This window comes from Protopterus annectens, chromosome 9.part0 (genome assembly GCF_019279795.1).
Source record: "Protopterus annectens isolate FY-2018-M chromosome 9.part0, PAN1.0, whole genome shotgun sequence".
NCBI classification, from domain to species: domain Eukaryota; kingdom Metazoa; phylum Chordata; order Ceratodontiformes; family Protopteridae; genus Protopterus; species Protopterus annectens.
In genome coordinates, this window is record NC_056743.1 from 813,975,994 (window position 1) to 814,001,479 (window position 25,486).

Consider the following 25,486-nt stretch of genomic DNA (forward strand, 5'->3'; position numbering starts at 1 on the left):
CATGAACCGGCTGGGGAAGCCGACTCACTTATTGGGATGCCCTCCATGTCCAAATGGGCAAGAGACGCTGCTGCCTTTTCTTTTGGCAGCCTGGCAGGTACGGGCTCTTCGGTGACGGAATCTCCTAATTCAGGTAACACTACTGATAGTATTTCAGTCAACTTGAAAGTGCTGGACAATAAATTATTAAAAATCAAGAAACTTCAATTGGAAGTCTCTTATTTTCAACAGTGTTTAAAGGAAGGGGTTATACCCAAGGGACTCCGTAGCTCATTTACACCAACAGGCTTATTTATTGACTCTAATTTCTTGTCAGATTTAGCAGCCCTTTTTAACAAACAAGGTGCTGAACTTTTAGAGTTGATGATTAAGAATTACTCTAAGAACATCACTGTATTACTTGATGAAGCCTCTAAACTTGATGATAATATCAAAGCTGATGTGAATTTTTATAGATACAAATATGATTATAACCGAACTTTTACTAGCATTGACACAGCGCTAGTTAAATTGAAAGCTAACAAGGTCAAAAAGCTTTCGAGGGACAGACAAGCATACCAGACTAATTCTGCTTATCCTAACCTATTTAAAAAGACTAATATTCCAGTCAACCATGAACAGAGTGATCCACAAGGACTGGTTAACCCTAATGGGGAGGGGGGTGTACATTTTCTCAATGATACAGGTTCTGGCAGTGCTGATGGTGGTGCTGGTGATGTGCAATGCCCTAGGAGAAGTAATAGGATTAAATCATTTAACAAGAAGAACAACAACAATAACCAAAAGCCTTTTTTAGGGAGGAGCAGCAACCGCTTTCAGAGGAACAAGAACTGGAACTGATTGACCCTTTTATGGCACCTACCAGTGTACTTTCGGGTGAAACAGCTGGTGCTGTGACAACTCCGTCAGTGTTGTCCAACATTAAAGGAGATTTTTTCATTTATAATTTCTCTGATGTTATAGTGGATGTTGAACTAGTTGAACTACTGGCTAATGGCTTGAATTTTGTTCCTGATTACAAATTCAGGCTAGCCAAAACTTTATTGGATTTAAAACTTTTTGTGCGTAAGCTAAATTTGAATGTTTTTTTCAACAATGTTCTTCTTGGTGATGCACCTAGTCTGAAGTTAACTAGCTCTTTTAATCCTCCCTTACATCCTAGCTTATTCACGTTTGAGAAAGCATGTGAATTGGATCTCAGGCAGTTATACTCTATATCGAGAGATGATGGTAGTAGTAGAAATATTACTTCTGAACAACTTTTGGCCTTGAACAAAATCTGTAGTTCGGCAGTGAGAGTTACCAAACCAGATAAAGGTGGGGGTTTAGTTATTTTTGGTAGGATGGAATATTCTACGCGCATGCTGAAGGTAATAGACTCACCAGCTTATGAAGACTCCTCGTTAAATGAATTAACGGGTACTTACAACAGAATTAGAGGCTATTTTAGGGATCTGTACCTTGAGGGTAGGATTAATATAGATACTTACAATTTTATTAACATCTCCTACCCCAGGGTACCAGTTATGTTTGGGATCCCTAAAATTCACAAAAGCCTCACTGATCCACCGATGCGTGCTTTAGTAGATGGTAGATGTTCCATCACACATCCATGCGCCCGTCTTATTGACAGCATTATTAGCAAACATTTGAAAACTATCCCCCAAATCTGTAAGGACTCATGGTCCTTTCTGAGTTTGATTAATGAGGTTCAATTCGACAGCAGCCTCAATTTTTTGACCATAGATGTTGTTGATTTATACACATCTATACCACATGAGGAGGCTGTCGAATGGATTGACCTCACGCTCAGGGAATGCGGAGCGTCTGATAATGACATCTACTTAGTTACGGTTTTGCTTGACATAGTCTTGTCGTCCAATTTTTTCATCTTTGACGGCCACTACTACCTTCAAAAGAAAGGTATAGCAATGGGTTCCCCATGTGGCAGCAGTGTTGCTAACATGTTTGTAGCTTACTGGGAGAACAAGTTCCTATTTAACCATTCAATTTTTGTGGAGTGTGTTAAGATCTACACTCGTTTTCTCGACGATGTGTTTGTGTTATTTAAAGGGAGTGAGACTGATGCCTTGAACTTGTTAGCACACATGAACTCTTCTACAGATTTTTTGAGATTCACTCACCATTTTTCATCCCTTGAGATTGACTATCTGGATGTTAAATTGACTAAGGACATTAGTAACAACAGATTTTGTTCATCTATTTTCAGGAAGGCAACTTATTGCAATTCTTTTTTGCGTTTTACAAGTTGCCATCCCTGGAGGCAGAAGCGTTCTATTGTCAAGGGGCAACTCGTTAGGGCTGCCCATATGTGCAGCACCGAGGATGCGTTTGACAAAGAATGCTCACTCTTATTGGATATGTTTTTAAACCGTGGATATCCTGAAGAGCTCATTGTCGATCTAATAGGTGAAGTATCAACTAAATGGCTGAATGGCATTTATTTGCCATTGCTATCACTTAATGAGCAGGCACATTTAGTTGAAAACTGTGTTTTTTTCCCCGATCCAGTTAAGGAGTTTGAACATGCCTATTGATAATAATGTGGACGCCTCCAATGTCGGCAATAGGTCAAACTTCCCTACTGGTTTCATTTCTCCGTTTAATCTACAATCAGGTTCAATATGTTCAATCATTCGTAAGAACTGGTATTTTATTATTAATGCTGGGCTTCATGAAAGGTTGGGCATTACCCCAGTTTTCACATTTAAGAGAGGTTATAACCTCAAAGATCTGTTACAGCGAAATAGCTCAGTTGATCTCATGGTTAGACATAAGGGGTCATACACTTGTGGGTGTTGTAAATGGTGTACACACTTACGTGTAGGTAACTCCTTTTCCATTGGTAAAAGGAAATTTGCCATCAACCACAGGATCAACTGCAACACGAAGTCCATTGTTTACGTGGCCTTCTGTGAATGTTGTTACGCTTTTTATGTTGGAAAGACGGATAGGCGATTGAGGGACCGTATTTACCAACATTTATATGCTATTAAGAATAAGAGGAGCGATAATGCCCTCTCCAAACACATTCTGAACAACTGTGGCCATAGTTTCAAATTTATGGGGATCGATAATGTAAAATGTGATGTTAGGGGCGGTCCACAATCTTTAATCTTAGAGACCCGTGAGTTAGAGTGGCAACTACTTTTGGATGCTTTCTCCTACCCGGGCCTCAATGACAATTGTAATATTGCTTCTATCTTAAAGTATAGATCTTATCTCAGGTAACTGTGGTTGTACAGTTTATTATATGAGGTTTGTTAACAACTTTGCAATAGGGCAGCTATTTCCTACCTTGGGCATAGATTCTCTGTTTTTGATTAGTGTGCCTTTGTATAAGGTTTCTAATGACAACTATTCACCTTCCTTGGGCATTGGTTCACCAAGCTTACATATTACTGTACATATTTGCTTTATGTATCTTGGTAGTATTATCATAAGGTTAATTTTATACTCATTCAAATGTGGCTCTTCCCTCCTTAAGCATAGGATATTTATCTAACCAACATAAGTGGTTAGTTAATGCTTGCATTATGTTGTTTTAAAATTTTCGCCATTTGTTTTACAGGTTCTAGCTATGTTGATACTGTGTTTGGATGCTTGACTTACCCGCACACACACGAGTATACATATAAACCTGGGTGTATACTCGTTTGTTTTTTCTAAAGTTATATTGTGGCACTTTAAATGCTTTTTAAATGTTTTTACTTTAATTGTTTCAATTTGGGTGACATCAACAATACGTCACCACTAGTTTTTTAAAAAACACTGTGAGCCTGCGCTCTGGTTATGCTGAAGAAGCTTCCGTTTTAACAGAAGCGAAAACGTGTGTTATTTGTTTTAAATAAACTCCGTTTCATTTTTTGGAACCTACGACTCATCTGGACTCCTTGTTCATTTGTTTTAGTTTCAGTTCTTTTTTGTCGAGTAGTCTTTCATGTACGCATTTCTCCTTATGTGGTTATATGTAGCAATCACCCTAACCACTATTCTTAGCTTACATTTTGTCCAAGTGTCCATGATTAATAGACTAATTTATCAATATTGTTTTTTAACAATAATATGCTAATCTGTGGAATTTATTTAAATGGACTTTTATGAGGAAAGATTTTAATGTTCTAAAAATATATATTATTGCCCTAGACATATTGGGAGTAATAATTCTTAGATTTTTAAATTTATTTATTATTAGTAATGTTGTATAAACAGCATGATGGAAAACATATGAGTTTTTAATTTAATTTAATTTGTTTAAATCCATGAAATGCATCATTGTTTTAACTTCCAGCCTGGGAAGTATTTTATCTGCAAGTTAGCTTTATAACATATTTCATACTTACATCAAAAAATCTTTTTAGAAGGTTCCTTTAAATGTTTCAATTTAATTTTATTAGCATGTATTTTCAATTAGGGTTACGATTGACACAATATATAAAGCGTATTGCTGAATGAGATGTTTTATCACTTGAAAAAGCTCAGAATTGCCTGAGTGAAAGCGCTTCCAATTAATGAGAGTGTCTCACACTTCAATGACACATTTCTCAAGATACTTGATGCACATGCCCCACAGAGACAAATTAGATCCAAACCTCGTATAGCACCTTGGCTAACAAAGGAAACCAAAACCAAAATTAAACTACGTAACCAAGCCTGGGATAAGTGGAGGGCCACAAAATCCTCCCAAGATCGCACTAAATTTCAACAACTAAGAAACACCACCAAAGCAGCTGTTACCCAGGACAAAAAACAATACTTCTATCACCTCCAGCACAAACACCAGAACAACCCAAAGAAATTCTGGGCAGGCTTTAACAACCTTCTGCACCCAGGGAAAACCTCCACCCCAACCCCCGAGAATCTTGTAGAGAAAGGACAGGAAGAAGTAGCCAATACCTTCAACTCCTTCTTCACTGAGACTGTCCTAAATCTAGCCAGTCAACTAACTTCCACTTCACAATCTGCTGTTCAACAGCACGCTCTCACCCCTACCCCGTTCAAGTTAAAGCCAGTATCTTCCTCGTATATACGAACCCTACTAAAAAAACTTAGGCCAACCACCCTAGCGGCTGACCACCTCCCTGCAGAATTCTTACAAATTGCATCTGATGTAATAGACTACCCAATATCCATCCTTATCAATAGAACAATAGCTGAGACGTATATCCCTACTATCTGGAAGATCTCTTATATCATTCCACTTCACAAAGGAGGTTCCTCCATGGAAATCTCAAATTATAGACCAATAGCTATCTTATCCCCAATAGCGAAAATCATGGAGAGATGCATCCACAAGCAACTTCTTCACTACCTAACTGTTAATCATCTCCTGTCCAACTCCCAACATGGCTTTCGCCCCCACCATAGTACAACTACCGCCCTCCTTTCCTTTGTTGACTCCATCAATAACAACCGCAACAACAAACTTATATCCTCTGCCCTCTTTTTGGACCTATCAAAAGCTTTTGATATGGTCAATCATCAGCTCCTCCTTAACACCCTTGAAGCCTTGCATCTGGACACACCAGCACTAAGCTGGTTTAAGACCTACCTCTCGGGTAGGCAACAAGCTGTCCTGTGGCAAAACTGTAAATCAGGACTACTCCCAATTTCCATAGGTGTACCTCAGGGCTCCATACTTGGTCCACTTCTGTTTTCCATCTACATAAACAACCTTAAATCAGTCATCCCTAAATCCACCTGCATACAATATCCCGACTCCACCCTAATCTGCTCTGACGTCTCCATCTTGAATCTCCAAACTATTACTCAACATTGTTTTTCTCAAATTGAAAAATGGTTCAACGACTTGAAACTCCTACTTAATCCAACTAAAACGAAACTACTACTATTCTTTCCCAATGCTTCCTCTTCCCAGGACAAAGAACCTCCAAACGCTAACAAAATAACCTTCCATGTTAAATCTAACAATGGGACTTATATAACCCCTGTCACCAGTACCAAACTACTTGGAGTAACCATTGATCACAAGCTCAAATTTGACCTGCACATTACTCAAACTATAAAGTCTGTTAACAAAAAATTAGGATCTATGTACAGAATTAAAAACTTCTTAACGCCTTCTACCAAATTAACTATTGCCCGCACCCATCTTCTCTCTCCCCTCCTCTACGCATCCCCAGTCCTCTCTTTCTTCAATAAACATGAACTTAACATGCTCTCTCGTGCTTACAACCACATTGCTAGATTTATAACAGGTTCCCCTTATCGAACCCACCATTGTCTTAACTTGAGGACCCTTGGCTGGCTTGAACTGCCTAATCTCCTCAAACTTAACCAACTCACCGAGGCCTACAAAATAGTCAACCACCCTGATAAAACTCCATCACTATCCAGCATTCTGGCCCCTTACTCTAATCTAAATAGTCTTAGATCATCCAACAGTTCTCTTATCCTTACCACTAAAGCTAAGAACTCAGGTGGGGACGCCCTCTACGCTAACTCCATTGGGAAACCGTGGAACTCATTGCCAAACTACCTAAGACTCTCAACTTCATGCACCCAATTCAAAAACAACCTAAAAGAATATCTCATATCCCAATGGATATGTCCTTGTCGTCCACCTGACTAACCTCATAGCCCATACCCTACTAGCCTCACTTCCTCCTAGCACGTTCTCCTATTTAGACCTCTATAATCTCTCACTTCATAGCACAATTGAGGTTTTTTACCCTGATCTTGTCTATTTACACCTCAAGTGAAACTAATACCATGCTTAAACTACAGCATGTACTTTAATCAATATTTGTATCACTATTTGTGTGTCTATTCTCTAACATGTATAAATTTTTGTTTGTTTGTTTGATTGGAGCTTTTCTCCTCGGGCCTCTACTGAAAATGGATATGTATCCAGCTAGACTAGCCCGGTTAACAAATGTAAAATAAATAAATAAATAAATAATTGCGCTATTTCGGTTCGTGGACTGTTTAAATAAAGGACTTTTTCTTCAGACACATCACTGTGCTGTTTCCTACTTCTTTGGCCGTGGATTTTGGTTTCCAAAAAAGGACATCTCAATACTGTGAAACATTTGAGACAGCTTCAAGACTTTTTAAGGTATAAAATTAATGAAGATAAAACAAAGGCTATAGCCATAAATGATGTACCTACACATGAATTGGTTTAGCAATGCCCATATTTATGATTACACAATAAGATTAAGTATTTAGGTGTAAGGATTAAAAAGGTTTCTGTTATGGCAGCTAAGGATATATGGGAGGAGACCAAACAAAAATATACAAAAACTGAGAACCTGGAAGCCCTTGTTTATGGATATGGATAGTAAGATACAAGCAGTGAAAATGGATTTAGTCCCTTCAGTTTTATATACAGGTCAGGCATATTTTTATCAACCAGAGGAGAAGTTGTGGACAATAATTGTTGAAGGAATTTATTTGGGAGTGGAAGATGCAAGGCTTAAGTGGGATAAGTCTCTCCTTCCAATAGAACAAAGTGGTTTAGGATTACCTAATTTGAAGAGATGTTTTATAGATACACGATTAAGGGTCATATACACAAAGTACAAAGGGATGATGATGATGATGAAACACAGGGAAATTCAAGAAATAAGGAGAGAATGGTATTTTGGATGCAGATCCTTAAGGAAAATAACATCAGCAATACATAGTATTGCATTCATAAAGTAGCAGAAAGTATTCTAAGAACTAAGCCAACACCAAATGGAGAAAAGAGATTTTGCAGATAGTGATGTCTGCAAGTAGGAGTACAGAGACTAGGCAAGAGGGGGCTGGAATTCAAAACTGGCAAAGGAACCAAGGTATTTGGAGCAAATAACTAAAGCGGGTAAGGTAATAGAATGGGTGCGGCCAAGACAACATTTGGGCTGCAAGCTAGAGATTGCATTTCCTATCGGCGATTCATGTCAGAGTATAGGTAAAGAGAAAGGGACAACAGAATCTTAAGTTAAAGATCTGCTCTGGTAAAGTTTTTAGTTGAATGTGGAACAGAAGCTGCTGTTAAAGGGATGATTAGTAGTGCATGTAAAATATCGCACAATAACTATAACAATCAATCAAAGGAGTTTAGAAGAGACTGGAAAGAGAGAGACAAATTAGATAAACAATTTACAAGGGAACAATGGAAGGACATATGCATGACTCCCAAGTATATAACAAAATCTAGAAGGTTTAGGATTTTTGCTTGGAAGTGTTTGCACTGGTATATTTATACCCCAAGCAGACTCCAAAGAATATTTCCTCAGGTAGATGGCAAATGTTGGAGATGGCCTGCACCTGTCACCCCTTGGATTCCGGATACTGGCTAAGCCTCTTGCTGCCCCTATAGTGCCTTTTTTAGGCAAGGTTCAAATGAAAAATTCACCACCGTAACTGGAACAGGCAAGCAAAAACTGAGGGTAGTGCTACTCAATGCTAGAAGTCTAAATCTCAAAATGCACTCCCTCAAGGCACTCCTTAAAATGGAGAACATCGATATCTGTGCAGTGACTGAGACCTGGTTCAAGGCTCCAGAGATCACCCCTGCATTACCAGGCTATAACTCATACCACACATTTCGCCCACCTAACCTGGACTGGAACACTAATGGTGGAGGTGTGTCCATATTCATTAAGGATATTCACACCTCCAGGCTAGCTGCTCAGCACAACGCATCTGAGGTTATCCAAGTGCAACTAACTCTGGGCAAAACTGCAATCCAAATTGTAGCTTGCTACAGATCCCTCACCATGCCCCAGGATTCCCACTCCTCTTTTCTTGATATACTGGAAAATATTAGGGTTCAACCAAACACCCTAACAATGGGCGATTTCAACTAACTCACCATTAACTGGGAAAACTACTCATGTACCAACTCCTTCCCTCAACGCTTTCTGGAATTCATAAATTCCAAAGCCCTGGACCAACCTATCCACACTCCCACCAGGGGCAACAATATCCTAGACCTAGTCATTACCAACATGAGTGACCGGTGTTCCACACCTGAAGTCAACTCCTCATTGGTCAGATCCCACCATAAGCTAATCACCCTAGCTATCCACATCCCACCCCCACCCCCATTAAGGAAATCATGGTAAAAAATTTCTCCAAAGCCAACTTCATGCTTCTTAAGACAGAAGTGGTGAACTTCATGACACCCATGCAGATGGACAATACAGTTACGACTGCTGAATCCTACACAAATGCACTCTATAAGCACTTACACAAGTGCATGGATTGTGCTATCCCAAACAGAACCAAGATGCTGTCCTCCAAAAAAAAGAAGCCAATCTAGTGGTTCTCTGCCATAAACAAACTCTACAACAAAAGGAAAAAAACTGTTGCAAAAGAGAGTAAAATTGCATGAGTGGAGGAGTTCCCTGGTCAGCCTCAGTAAGAAGCTGAGATCCCTTATAAGATCCTTCAAAGCTAGCTACAAAAACAAAATTGCCACTGATTCTAGGGACAACCACAAAGCATTATATAGCTATGTCAAGAATCTCAATGGCAACACCCAGATTTGCTCTGAGTTACAGCACAACAGCATGAAAATTACAGAACCAACTGATATTGCCAATGTCCTGGCAGATAGGTTCAGTGCTAACTTTACCCCCCTCTCACCCCCTAAAGGGCCTATATCTATACAGGAAGAATGCAGAGTCCCTGTAATCACAACTATGCAGGTAAAAGCTGCACTCTCTAAAGCCAAAAACACAGCATCCATGAGTCTGGACAATATCCCAGGCTGCATTTTACATGAACTTCAAAATGAACTGCCTCCCCACCTAAGCACCATGTTTAGTTATAGTCTCACATCAGGCTTTGTGCCCACTGAATGGTGCACAGCAACAGTTATCCTACTCCACAAAGGGGGAGCCACCACTGATCCCGGGAACTATTGCCCTATTAGCCTGACAAGCCTGGTCTGTAAGGCCATGGAATGTATCATCATGGAACTCATAAACAAAGACATTGGTAACCTCCAAACTCTGGACCCCACCCAGTTTGGGTTTGTGAAAGGCAGATCATGCCTCCTGAACCTGATCAACTTCTTTGAGGCAGTCACCAAAGCTGTAGACAAGGGTAAGGTGGTTCACACAGCCTATCTTGACCTCGCCAAGGCTTTCGACACCATCCCCCATTCTGGAATTATAGCTAAACTCAGTAAACTAGGCATAAATCCCTAAGTCACAAGATGGGTTGCCAATTGGCTCACTGACAGAGCCCACACTGTAAAAGTTGCAGACTCCAAATCTGACTTCAAACCAGTGACAAGTACCACAGGGTTCAGTCCTGGGACCTCTCCTGTTTGGTATCTACTTGTCTGAAGTGCAGGCTAACACAGGAAGCCTTTGGTTAATGAAGTTCGCAGATGACTGCAAACTAGAAGCCATAGTTGAGTCCCCAAATGATGTGAACATCCTACAGAAGGGCCTCACTGAGACAGATGCCTGGTGTCAGAGCCATGGCTTCAAGCTCAATGCCAAAAAAGTGCATTCTCATCCCCTTTGGTAAGCCTCTGTACCCATGAACTACCACATAGGCGGCAGTCTACTTAACGGTGAATGTGTGATAACAGACCTGGGGACCCAGGTGGACAGTAGTCTCTCCTTTGATAATCACACTGCCACAGTAGTCATGAAATCCTTCTACATGGCACACCTCATCACAAAAGGGTTCTCATCTAAGAAAAAAGAGGTCATTGTTCCCCTCTACTCGACACTCATTAGACCCATTATAGAGTACAACGCCCCTTTTGGAATGTACCTCACAAGACATATGCAGCAGCTGGAAAGGCCACAGAAGTACCTCACAAAGAGGATTACTGGCCTCAAACAAATGCCCTACACTGACTGCCTCAAAAGACTCCAGCTTTACTCCATAGCATATCGCCTACTCCAAGGTGATCTCTGCCTAACATATAAAGCTATGTCAAACCCAGAGCTGTTGGACATGCTACACCTAATGAAATCCCAATCCCTCTGAGCTACATGCTCTAGGGACCTAAACCTTGTCACCACAATAAGCAGGACATGCTGGAGGGATAAATTCTTGTCCCAGAGACTTCCTATACTCTGGAACAAGCTACCCATCTATGTCAAGCAAAGTTTTTCATTAGCACTCTTCAGTCCCTCTAAATAATTCTTGTTACTTTTTTACCTTATCTCCCTTTCTTTTAAACTCCACTTTAATTTTATCCCATACCCTAGCTATATTTTCAGAAGAAATTTATATTTTCTCTAATAGCTCTGGAATAATTTCCACTACCCAGTCCTTAAATTACTCTCTTTTCAACAGATAATTGGGAAAGCACCAGTGTCTCATTATTTCTTTACCCTGTGTTTTTATTTTAGTTATTATTGGTGCATGATCAGAAATAGTTATTATGTGCATATCAAGACCATCAATTAAATCCACATGTTCCTGTGAAATGTAATTTCTGTCTACAATAGCCCAGTTTTTGTATCTTGGGGAATACTATGTAAAGTCACTCCAAACCCCTAATACTGAATTCACATCTTACATGCCAAATATTTTCATAATATTTTTCAAAAGTCTAACCTCCTTTGTTATACTTTCCCTTTTGGGCCCCTCAGACACATATTCACTGCTGCAAATCAAATTTCAGGACCCACGTATAAGTGATATTCCTTGCTGAAAGCTGATTATTTCTCCCTGAAGTTTTTTAAGCTCCATTAAAACAGTTTTAGGTGGAATAAAAAATACATGCTAGTGTAATCCTCCTACCTTGCCAGTAGCCCCTTAGTGCTACAAATCTACCATTATTATCTTTGTTATCCTCTTCTATCACTATTGGAGCTCCTTTTGCAATTAATATGTTATTCCTCTTTTCCTTTGTCCCATGTATTCCACTGAGTAACCATCCTAAAAACCTTTCTTTATCAAGTTCACATGTTCAGTTCTTTCCAAATGTGTCTTCTGTAGCATAGCTATTTGTAATCTACACTTTTTAATATAGTTCACTACTATTTCTTTTTGTATTTCTCTGTGAGACTATTGGCATTTAAAGTCATTACAGAAAGAATCATTGAGTTAAAAATGTATTGTTCCCACCTTTTATGTATAACAGCTTTTTATGTTTAATGTTCAGTTCCAGCTTTTGTGTTACATGCATAAACTGGCAGGTTGAACTTTTATACAGTTGTTTCTTGTCTTATACATTTAAGCCTAAGTCACATCTTACAAAACTGTTTTGCTTTATTGAAAGCCATCAAACAAAAGAACAAACACATCCCAATACCACCTAGTTGCCTCGTGGTTTGAGCGTCTTTTCAGGCTTGTTGGCTGTTGGTGAAGCACCCTCCAAGAGGAAAAAACGCTGAGAGAAGAAGGGAGCCACTTTTGAGATTTTAAGTATTTTTTCTCTGTTTATTTGCTAAGTTTTTCTGCATAGCTGCCTAGCTTGAGCATTTTCTGGCTTGTTAAACTTGATTTCTGTATTAGTAGCTGTATTTAGAGCACAACCAAAAGCTGTTTGCTGAATTTCCTGTTTGCACTTAATTTTAAATCGTTTTTTCTTAAAACTTGCATATTTTCTGTCCTTGACCTAGCACTCTTGTGTGGGGTCATTTACTGCACTGTTATAACTTGATATTACTTGTGAACCTCTGCTATCTCTGTAAAAACAAAACAAAAAAAAAATCTTGCTTTTTCCCACTTTTCTGAGAGTTAAAAAGTTCAGTTACAGGCTTGCTGTTCCTGAACTGTTTGAAAGTTTCTGTGAGGCCATTTTTGCTTGGGCTGAAGGAGGGTCTCTGTGTTTATCAGTGGGAGTGACTAACATTGAGCAGCTTCCCTGCCCCCCGGAGAGGTGGTTACTGACTTGAAACTGTAGTTTTATTGGCCACTAGGGGTCATTTCCATAACTCCTTCATTTGTCCTCGGAGGAGTGGTTTAGGGCAGTGACTTGTGGTTTGTTGGCCAATTTGGGTCATTTCCTGTCTTTTCCAGCCCCCTGCTATAAAGCACGCTTTAGCGCGATTTAGCCCGGAGTTGCTACTGTTGCACACTAGGGCAGCGCCGGTTAAGCAGGTTTAAACTATTCGGGCTACCTAAAGTCCACTCTTCAAATTTTCCCTTAAAACTACCTTCCTCGAACTATACTACTGATCTAATCAGCGTATCCTATAATTAAAAAGATCATCTCTACTTGACTCCAAGTAGACTATTCTCTATCTGTTAAACGTAGCACTTGCTCCTACAGTACTTATTACCTTGATACGGCACTCTTGTCATAGATAGTACCCCAAAAAGGCAACCCCCCATTTCTCGGTCACCCACGTCCCCCGGAATCTTTTTTAAAGTTTTTTGTCTATTCCTTCTAGCATGTCGAGGGATCAGTTGCTAGTGTCCTCTCCTGCTCAGCTGGTGAACCTGGGAATATTGAGGCAATGTTACAATTGCCTCATGTACACAGACAACCCTCTCCTCCTCCCACAAAACACAAATACATGCGAGAGATGCAACTACACGGCCAAACTGGAGGCTGAGCTCTCTCAACATAGGACTGGCAAGACCAGTCAGGAGGAGAAGGTTACCACACACACTATAGACCCAGTCTCACATATTACCATTACAACCTCAAATCATACACATAAACACACAAAGACATACTCGGAGGCTCTGATCAAAAATCTACCAAAACAGCAGAGGCCACCAAAGCAGACACCCAAACAACCACCACCTCAGAACACAACACCTGCAACACATAGACCTCACAGTCAGAGTGTCAAACAGTCACAGCCCTTAAGGCCAAACACAATGCCAGACACACTAGTCATTGGTGACTCCATAGTCAGACACACTGACGTCCGCTCACCAGACTGAGTAAGGAGAAGGTCACAGTAAGCTGCCTGTCGGGCGCTAGAATCCGCCACATAACGCAAGCACTCAGGTCTCTCAACAGCAGGTACAAATATGATTCAGTCATTGTCCACGCTGGTGTAAACGACCTGAGACGTACCTCCTTGGACTACATGAAAAGAGACATTGAGGAGCTCTCTGATTATGTAGCCCAGACAGGTATGACCCTGACCTTGAGCAGTATCCTACCTTCACCAAGAATGATGCCACAATACAGAGATAAGATGATCAGCTTTAACAATTGGCTTAAACACTGGTGTCATTCAAAGGGGATCCAGTGTCTGTCTGCCTGGGATGACATGCTGGACAAGCCACGCTGCTTCGCAAGGGACGGCTTGCACCTGTCACCCCTGGGATTCGGGATATTGGCAAAGGCTCTTGCCACCCCCATAGTGCCTTTTTTAGGCAAGGCTCAAATTCTAAACCTACCACCCTAGAACACAAAAAAGGAAAAAACTAAGGGTAATGCTGCTCAATGCCAGAAGTCTAAATCTCAAAATGCACGCACTCGAGGCCCTTCTCAGTATGGAGAACATCGATGTCTGTGCTGTGACAGAAACCTGGTTCAAGGCTCCTGAGAGCACCCCAGCGCTATCAGGTTTTACCTCATATCATGCGTTCCGCCCCAAAATCTGGACAATACCAAGAAAGGAGGGGGGGGTATCCATATTCATCAAGGACACCCACACCTCAAGACTGGTGGCAACGCACGATGCATCGGAGACCATCCAGGTGCAATTAACCATAGGCAAGACTGCTCTGCAAATTGTAGCATGTTACAGGCCACCCTCACAAACTCAGGAACCTCACATGGCCTTCCTGAAAACACTAGAGGGGATAAATGTATCACCAAACACCATCATACTAGGTGACTTCAATTACCCTAATATAGACTGGGAACACTACTCAAGCCCAAACACCCTAGCCCAAAAGTTCCTGGAATTCATAAACTCAAATGCCATGGAACAACTAGTCACCATCCCCACAAGAGGAGATAACATACTTGATCTCATCATCACGAACATGGGAGCACAATGTTCAACACCGGAGGTGTACCCCTCACTGGTGAGATCAGACCACAAACTAATCTCGCTGGAGGTCCTCATCCCACCCCACCTGAAATAAAAAGACCACAGTAAAGAACTTCTCAAAAGCCGACTTCACACTTCTAAAGACTAGTGTGGTCTCCTTTAAGGCCCCGAGCGTGGAAAACAGTACTCAAGCCGCTGAATCACTTACAAATGCCTTCTACCAGCACCTGCAGGACTGCATGGATAAGGCAATCCCAAGCAAAACAAAGACTCTTTGTACCAAAGGCAAGCATCCAGTCTGGTGGACCCCAGCCATAAACAAACTCTACAACAAAAGGAGGAAGCTACTACAAGATAGAGCAAAATCCTTAAAAGGTAAGACACCCTTGATCACTATAAGTAAAAAACTAAGAGCTCTCATAAAATCATCCAAAGCAAATTTCGAGAGAAAAATAGCTAAAGACTCAAAAGACAATCATAAGGCCTTCTTTAGCTATGTTAGAAACCTGGGAGGAAACTCCCAGATATGCTCAGAGCTAGTTCAAAATGATGTGAAGATTACTGATCCTACAGACATTGCCAACATACTGGCTGACAGGTTCAGTGCAAACTTCTCCCGTCCCCAAAAGGAGAGATATCTATACCAAACGATTGCAGCCCCCAAACATCTCCAGCGCCCAAGTGAGAACTGCTCTCTCCAAAGCAAAAACACAGCATCCATGGGACCTGATGGTGTCCCCGGCTGTGTGCTCCATGAACTCAATGAGGAATTAAACCCACAGCTAGGACAGCTGTTTAATCAAAGTCTTACCTCTGGATACGCACCCAGGAGTGGCGCACTGCAACTGTGGTACCACTTCACAAAGGCGGTGCCTCCACCGACCCTGGAAATTACCGCCCATTAGCTTGACAAGCCTTATCTGCAAAGCCATGGAGAGGATCATAATGGACCTCATAAATAAAGACATAGGAATTTGCAGACTTTGGATCCAACCCAGTTTGGCTTTGTCAAAGGCAGATCATGCCTTTTAAACTTGGTTGACTTTTTCAAACAGTCACCAAAGCCATTGATGAGGGAAAGGCAGTCCATACAGCCTACCTCGATCTGGCTAAGGCCTTCGATACAATACCCCATTCGGGTATCATTGAAAAACTCATCAGCTTAAATGTCAACCCATACATCACAAGATGGGTTGCAAACTGGCTGAGTGACAGAACCCACAGGGTCAGAGCTGCTGGTGCCATGTCAGACTCAAAGCCTGTCACAAGTGGTGTCCCACAGGGCTCAGTCCTGGGCCCACTCTTGTTTGGCATCTACTTTTCGAAGTACAAGCAAACACAGGAGGGTTATGGCTGACAAAGTTTGCAGATGACTGCAAACTGGGCGCCATAGTAGAAAACACATCTGACACAGATATCCTTCAGAAGGGTCTCACAGAAACGGATAACTGGTGCCAGAGCCACGGCCTAAAGTTAAATGCCAAAAAAATGCATAGTCATACCCTTCGGGAAAAACAAGGTTACCCCTAGCTACCAAATAGGTGGCAATCCACTGAGCACAGAAGAAGTTATCAGGGACCTGGGGACCCAGGTTGATAGTAGTCTGTCATTCGACACCCATGTAGCTAAAGTAGTTAGGAAGACCTTCTACATTGCCCACCTTATCATGAAGGGATTCTCATCTAGATCAAGGGAGGTCATAGTCTCCCTTTACTCATCACTCATCAGACCAATGATTGAGTACAATGCCCCATTCGGAATGTATCTGACCCGACACTTGCAGCAGCTGGAGAGGCCACAAAAGTTCCTTACCAAAAGGATAAAGGGTCTCAAAAATCTGTCCTATGCTGCCCGACTGAAAGAACTCCAGCTCTATTCAGTCGCTTACCGCTTGCTCAGAGGTGACCTTTGCCTAACATACAAGGCCATGTCAAACCCAGATTTGATGAATATGCTTCACCTCAAAAAATCTAGATCCATCAGAGCCACAAGGGCTGGACACTTAAACCTTGACACGGCTATTAATAGGACGTGCTGGAGGGATAGATTCATCACCCAAAGACTCCCTATGCTGTGGAACAAAATCCCGGTACATGTGAGGCAGAGCACCTCGCTGGCCTTGTTCAAGAGAAATCTTGACCAATGGATGGGAGATCGCAGATATACCCCAGGGATTACCTCAGTGTCACTGCTCGACAGAGGCACAGAAAAATAATGGGTATAGTTCCCCATACTAAAGGGGTGGCCTAAGCCACAAAACGATGGGCTAGGCTTGTAAATGCCCTCGGGCAGATAGCCTAGTATGAACCTATGAACCTATGAACCTATAAAACTTATTAACTTAATACTAACACACAAACGTATGTACATCTTCAGATAGTGAAGTTTACCCTCCTAACAGGAACAAATGTTACAAACTGATAGCCACAATCAGAGACTTGAGTTAACCTAAATAAAAGGTTATCCATACTAAGACCAGTGCTTCTACTAAGAAGCATGGTTCATCCTGTGCTTCTACCAAGTGCTGTTTTTTTTCTTATCCTTATAGCTCTCCCAGCTGGGAAAACACCTGAATGCTTTCAAAGAACAATTATCTCTTAGCCAGTTTCTCTTTATCAGACTGTAGCCATTCTTTTTTCTCAGATTGTCTCTATGGAGACATGAGGACCAGATAAATAAATGCTACTAAGCATACATTTATTTGCTTGGAAAAAGCCTTATAATATTCAATATTCTTTTTCATTTACTTGCTTTCACTTAAAACTTACTAGATCAAGCTAAGGGCCTTAGTCAAGTCATCTCCCCATGCAAGAATGAGAAAAAGCACATTAATTTTCATTTTAATGCTATTTTAACCAGACTTTTTTTACACTGCAGTGCCTACATTTCTTAAAACTGAACAAGGAGAAAGAGAGAAGAAGGCAGAAGCAAAAAAAAAAAAACTTTACAGCATGCAAAGAAAATCATACACTATAAAAATAGTACTATTAAGAAAAAATGTTTTACTTACGGTTAACTTTCTCCCTCCTCTTCCCCTCCCCTAAGTATTTTTCCAAACATTAATGACATGAAGTAGGGCATATACTTTAGAGTCTCCACAAGTCCAAAAAAGTACTAAAAAACAAAGCAGTACCAGGCAAAGGTGCAAAGACAAAACCAAGAAGTAAAAAACAAATAGTGCACCAGGGGGACTCCAATACATAGTCCAAATTTAATATTCGCTATTCGTCCAACAGACTTCTTCAGAAACTAAACATAAAAGCTCAGTCAGTTAAACATTTAAATAATACAAACAATTAATTAACACCAGCCAGTCAGCACATCACCCTCATTAATACTGATTACATCATACGTAAATGCTGATTAAAAGCCTTACGACAAAATAAAATAAAATGCAAGCAGATGCAATATTTCCAGATTTTCTTGCTCTGTCATATCTCACAAATATAATTATTGCTTTGTAATCCCACATTTGTTAATTTACAAGTTACTGGTTTTATTCCTGCCCATCTCCATCTCCCATATCCTGTCTCTGCTTAATTTCCAATGTACTCTTGATTCTTCTAGTCAACTCTCATCCTCCCTTCCTTCTCTTCAGCATTTTCCATTGAAACATTGGAAAAGGTTTCACTAGCACAGTTTCTCTGTGGTCTTTATTGCCAGAAGAACAAAAAGCAGAATCTCCTTCTGTTTCACAGCTCACATTTTGTTGGACAAACTTTTGTATTTTCTCCTTATCATGTATTTCATAAAAAAAAAAAAAAAAGATTTTGTCCCTCCAGGGAAGAATATTTTGAAGATTGCTGGATATAGCAGTTTGACTCTCATGCCTGCTGCTTCTGACATTCTATGAATAGTGGAATAAATTTACTCCTCTACTGCCTGGTATACAGTGAGTGATCATTTTCCACAAACACTTCCACTTTTAGTTCTTTGTCCTTCTGCCACTGTTTTCTCAGAATCAACTTGTTTTGCTGGTAGGATTGCTTCGTTACTATTAAAGGTCTAAGTCGCTTTCTCTTAACCAGGTTTGAGCATACACACAATGTGTCCTTTCAATTAACAATTCATGCTGTGGAATAACAGTCCAATTGCTTATTTGTGCTTTCATAAAATTAATGCAGTCTTTTCCTTTCAGCTTCTCTGGTACAGCAGAAAATCTCAGGTTTTCCCTACAGAGTTTGTCCTCTAATTCTATTATTTTTTAAACATTTCTACTTGAGCAGTCGCATACTCAGCCAACCTTTTTTTAATTTTGGTCTGTGATTTTTATAGTTTATCAACATCATCTGAGTATCTGTTTAAAGCTTCTTCCATTTTTTCCAGCTTTTTTATTTTAGTTAATATACTCCTCCAGTGTTTCATTTATTTTAATCAGCTCTGAATACATTTGACTTATTTTTTCCTCTAGATTACTTGGAAGTCATGTGTTGCACCAAAGCTGGAGATTGTACTGCTTTGTGCTGAACATCTGCAGAATTCTTCTCAGGCAGCGTTTTCCCCTCACCTTTTGTGACTCATTTTCTTTCAGGTTATCTACATTTATATTTTCCTGGCATTCAGGCAGTGTACTTACTAGCCAGTTACTGAAATTTACCAAAATGACACGTTCACTGTCTACTGAAATTTACTCAAAAAGACACATTTACTGACTATCTTTTCTGAGTTTCTGTTTTCACACTGGGAGAGCTGAAATTAAGCTGTTACTTGCTGTGCAGCCACATTTGAAGTCTCCCTTCCTTCAGAAAATATTTGATACCAAACCCAGAAATCTTAGGAAAGTTTGCTGGAAATATCTTCATAAATATTTTTGCACACCAGTTATGTTAAATCATATTTTCCACCTGCTGATAGCTCATGCTGGAGAGGTCATGGCTAGAAGGACTGCAATGAAAACATGGCTTTTGGGGATTATTCCAGTTTAGAAGGACTTATAAAGGTACATATGCAGCTATTCCATAATTCAACTGAACTAGCAAAGCCACATCTTATTTTGGGTATTACAAATCAGATGACTTGTCTGGTCAAGAAGGGACCTTATTTAATTTACTGAAGTTAGTGGCCAGAAAGGCAGTCAAGTGTAATTGAAAGTTGATGGATTTACCTTAACTGAAAGAGGTAATGGATGACCTTACTCAGTCAGAAGAATGAATTTTAAAGTGTAGGCAAAAACGTATTAATAAATGGCTGGCATGGCTACATTACAGGGATGAACAGTTTGTAAGAATGGTCATGAATAATTATTAGATATTTTACAAAGAAAAGACCTAACATACTTTGACTCAGACATGAATAGTATCTTTGGCAGTGAGCACACAGTAAAGGCAATTAACAGTTGTTCTCTTAACTTTTAGTCAATTTGTTTCAAACTGGTCATCTGTAAAATACTGTTCCATCAGCTGCCTTGTGAGACTGTTGTGTTTAATGGGGGCTATTTCATTTTGATTTACATGTTCTTTCTTAGTTGAAGTTGTTCTTTTGTTTTGGGAACTGTAAATTTTGGTTACAATGTTAATTATTTTGTGGGTTTTTTCTGGAAATGAAGGTTTATTATAGTGCATTTAATAAAGTACCATTTTCTTAGAAATAAATAAGTAAATAGAGTTTACTCCCACAGTCATCATTTGTATGCAAACCACTCTAGTGCCAGTGCTAGAATACTAATGCAAATGTGTAAGTGGGGTCCTGCAGTTCATTGTATCAAATGCTGAAAAGTGCTCTTGTACTGGAACATAGAAGCTGCACTAATCTCACTCCATTAGGAAATCACTTAAGATCCCAGTAACAGCTTACTGGGTACTGGGTACTATAACAAGTCCAAACTTCAGACTGAAATGGATCATAGATAATGGTGATGATGTTCTTTAGATCAATGTTGCAGTATGCATTACAATATGCCAGTCTAGAAAGCTTCAGGCTCTTTCTTCATGCACAGTACATCCACCCTAAGCTTGAGAAGATGTCTTAGTACAAGAGGAATGTATGTAAGTGCCAAACCTCAGTACTTTCTTGCTATTAGTATGCTCGTACAGACTTGTCAGCTCTGCAGCTTGTAGTACCATTGGTTACCTTCAGTCATTTAGACTTTAAAGAAGACAAGTACTCAGATGGGGACCCTTACCATTTGTCTAAGATTTATTAAAGCTCTTGTCTTATATCTGTCAGAAAGGTTAACTGTGCATGTGAATGACAACTCCCATATTCTTGACAACTCCCATATTCTGTCTGGGTGAAGAGCTCATTAGGTCATGCCCTATTTGTCTTTCACTCCAAAAGCAGAAGTAGACCAAATTCTCAAAGTGTTTCTCAGAAGTAGATGTCTGAGGGACCTGGTGCAAGCTGCCATGCTGACTGATTCCCATCAGCCCAAGAAAAAGAAGTTTGAAAAAGAAGTGAGTGACATAAACCATAGTTTCACCTCTCTTGTTTGGTCTGAGACAGACAACTTCATTGAGGTGCTTATGAAGCCCTTGAACCATTAGTCTGCTTCTTGAGGGCCCTCTATTATGCACACTTTGGAGATCACTATGTCTTAAGTCTCTCACACATCCCACAAGACCATCTGGTTAGTGTCTGCCAAGAAAGGAAAACCATGTATTAGCTTGTATGAGGGTGAGGGAGGCATACTTATGTTACTCATAATGGACACTGGATGTTCAACCTATGGTTTTGACCCCAAAGACCATAAACCTCGACATTCCAAAGAAGTGCACTCAAAAGGCTAAACACTTATCTTCTCCTACTCCGTCTTCAAAAAGGGACTCAGGGGAATTGGTTTAATTTTGCACAGAGATTACATAAATCTATACATTCCTTACATACTCATTTCTCAGCCTCTTCATCTTCCATTCCACTTAAAAGGAAAATAGTCCCTTCTCCCTTGAAAGAAATGATCTGGTCAGAATCTTATCAAGAAGGATTATATTATGCTCTACAAATTTCTTCACCCACATCTCATAACTCATAGTTTGAGGATACCCCTTCCTCAGATTCCCAAAATGAGGAACTCTCCTTTGGAGACACTGTTTTAAAAATGAAGGATTTCTTCAAATGGAAAGGGAAAGAGTCTGATTATCAAAAGAGTTATTATCAGCTCCACAGTAAGCATTCTGCTAAATCTGTGGCCATCCCCCTAGTCTTGGGTACCTTGGAGGATACTTTTTTTTGCTGTTTCATCATTTCCAGATTTTCAGCTACTGACTCCAAAGAAACCTGATACAGTCTACAAAGTCCCAGTTACCCACAAGTATCTTTATATGAACCCTTTCACAAACCCTGCAATTATTTCTTTAGATGAAAAATATTTTCTTCTGCTAAACATGACCCTAATGACAGGAATAGCTGTGTGTTTGCTAGTTTTGGTAAAAAAATACACTTCATCTACTTTGGTCTATATGGCTTTAGATTACCAAACCCATGTGTGTAAGGACCTCTTGTCCATTTCTGCAAATATGCAACAATCTTTTGGCTAGCTTCCCTAGGTTAAATCCTATCTTTTGGATATGGTCACTTCTGCATTAGAGGTTATTAAACACTCTATCAAATGAGCATAAGAGGCAGTAGATGCTATGTCCAGGCTGCTACAGGAACTGTCATGAGAAAAAAAATGACTGAATAAGACTTCAAAAATTTCCAGGGGATGTCAAGGCATAACTGTTTAATGCTCCTTGGAAAAGACCATTTATTTGGTAATCCCTATGCTGATGTTCTTAAAAAAATGGAAGCGAGAGAGAAAGGAAATTAATGCAAGGGGTTAAACAACAGTTCTTACCATCCATTCCTAAAGACCAAATCAATTACTCTTCTAATCCTGTGCTATTTTTATAAACTATTTATAGTACGTTGGGCCAAAAAAAAATCTTATAGACAAAATTTTAAAAAGGAATGGCAAGGCGCCACTAATAAGAAACCAGGTGGGTCTCAAGATCCTCCTTCAAAAAGAAAAAAAATATGACTATCCTTGCCTTTTATTCCCCCCCACCTTCTATCAAAATTGAAGGCAGTTGTTTCCTGTCTTCTAACTTGGCAATAAATCAGACTCTTAGACGCTAAGTATCTTATTGCACAAACACAAGCTCCAGTGGGCATCTCCTCCTAATCCTTCTGGAATTTTACAACCTCAAAGGGATTAACTTCTGTCACACTTTATTTCAGAACATTTATTTAGGGGGACATAGAGACAACCTCCCCAACTCCAGTGTGGAACTCTAGACCTTTTTTGTTTTCCAGAAAAGAAGGAGCTTGAAAATCCATTTTAGGCTTTTCCAACCTGAAAACTTTTCTTCACACTCCAAAATTCAAAATGTTCACTCTTCAGACTCTCTTTCCTCTTCTTCTAGCTCATGTATTCCTGGTTACCCTGGATCTGCAAAAATGCTTAATCTATTCAAAGCAATGGATAAATGATTCTTCATTGTCTGAATATCCACAGTCAACTAAAATATTATTTGGAAAAAACTAAAGATTTTAGAAAATCAAATTGACTTTTTTTGTGTTATATGATGGTGAAAAATAAGGACAGACAGAATTTAAACAAACCATTTCTAGAAGGTTGTGACATGCTGCTCAGTTTTGCTACACTAACTATGACAAAAATTCTCAAAAAATGCTAAGGTTCATTCCACTATAACAGCGGCCACTTCTGAGCTGTTTTGGAAATGTTTAGATTCTACATTTTTCTAGAATCAGCTACTTGGTCTTCTGACCACTCTTTCACCAAACAGTACAAGTTGGATTCTGAAGTAAGAGCAGACTTCAGTACAGCTGTGCTTCAAGGAAACCTGGACTCTAGCACCAGTCCATCGGCCTTTTCCTAATGGGCTTTGGCAGTCTTCCCATTTTGTAATGACTACTACAACAGTGCTCTAATGGAGAACATAGTACAATTTTGAGGTTTACTAACATAACTGTAGATGTTCAAGTAGATCACTGTTGCAAAGCTAGCACCTACCCTCCCTTTTCTGGCCAGGGTGAGGTACCCATTTTTACTCTTCTGACAGGCTTATACTGAGAACTTTAGGGTTCAGCCTCCCTTTTAAGGGTAAGAAAGCTCTGAGTTTTGGTGAATCCCTCTTACACTAGCATGCCCTCTCATGCTAAGGGCAGATGCACAGCATGCAAGGATGGACTCTGAAGCTTTGTAGACTGGCCAAACATATGGTATTCTTGGCAGGATATGCCCAATATTGTAATCGCTACTGCAACAGTGATCTGTTTGAACATCTACTGTTATTGTAAGTAAACTACACAACTTTACTTTATAATCCTTTAGATGAGAATCAAGTTATATCTGCATGGCTGTTTGCTACAGAACTTTAAGAACACTTGCTGCTACTAACCTAAACCCTGCAACAGTTCTGGATTTGATTCCCAAAGAATCCATTTGCCAGCCGTTTGACTCTAACCAAGTCATTCAACCAGACATTGCTCCTGGTTTGCCTTTGGAAAAGGTAATATATGTCCAGTGGCCATACCCAGTTAAAAATGTATTTGTTGACCTACATTAAACTCCTAAAGAACCTTACTAAAAGTGGTATGTATGAGACTGGGTGATAACTATCAAGATCTTTAGGGCCAAAATCATTTTTATTAAGGCTCAGGATGACAAAAGCCTACGTTAATGAAGATTCAAAAAATTAATCAAGAGTGGATTTAGATCAAATACATAATAGGACATAGCCAGTATGGTCAAGTATGGACAGGGCATAGCCAATATGTTCAAGCACAAATGAGTCTGTATGCACTCTACCTCATACTAGAAGCCAAAGAAAGAATGTCAGAATAAACTCATCCCCAACATATGAGAACATCTCAAGTGTGTGTGTGTGTGTGTGTGTGTGTGTGTGTGTGTGTGTGTGTGTGTGTGTGTGTGTTAGGGACACAGCTAATTTAACCAAGGCCAACTTAAAAGAATAGTAATTTCACATTATTCAAATAAACTGACTTTATGAAAAATAAACTAGGTTGAGCTGCACAGAGGAGATTACCCTGTATAAATACAAAAATATTTTTTCTTAAACACCCTCAACTGGTATGATTATATCCTCAACAAAAATCCCCAGTAGACATTGCTAATAACTTCAACAGCTTCTACACAGAGACTATCCAGTCTCTAGCCAGCCAACTCTCTCCCAATGGCTCTAATTCTAATGTAGCCACACCCACTACCCAAACATACTTTACCTTCCAACCTATTCCTACTCAACTTCTTCATGCCCTACTTAAGGAACTAAGATCCATCACCCTGGCTACCGACGACCACCCAGCAGACTATCTGCAAAAGGCTGCTGACACCATAGCATACCCCATCTCAGTCTTGATCAACAGAGCTATATCTGAAGCTATTGTACCCACTATATGGAAAATTTCCCATGTCATACCTCTCCATAAAGGAGGTAGTTACACTGAACTGTCAAACATTAGACCTGTAGCTATTCTGTCACCTCTAGCTAAAATTATGGAGAAGTGTGTACACATACAGCTCATGCACTACCTCACACAGAACAAGCTGTTGTCCAACTTTCAGCATGGCATTAAGCCACACCACAGTACTACTTCTGCCCTTCTCTCTTTCT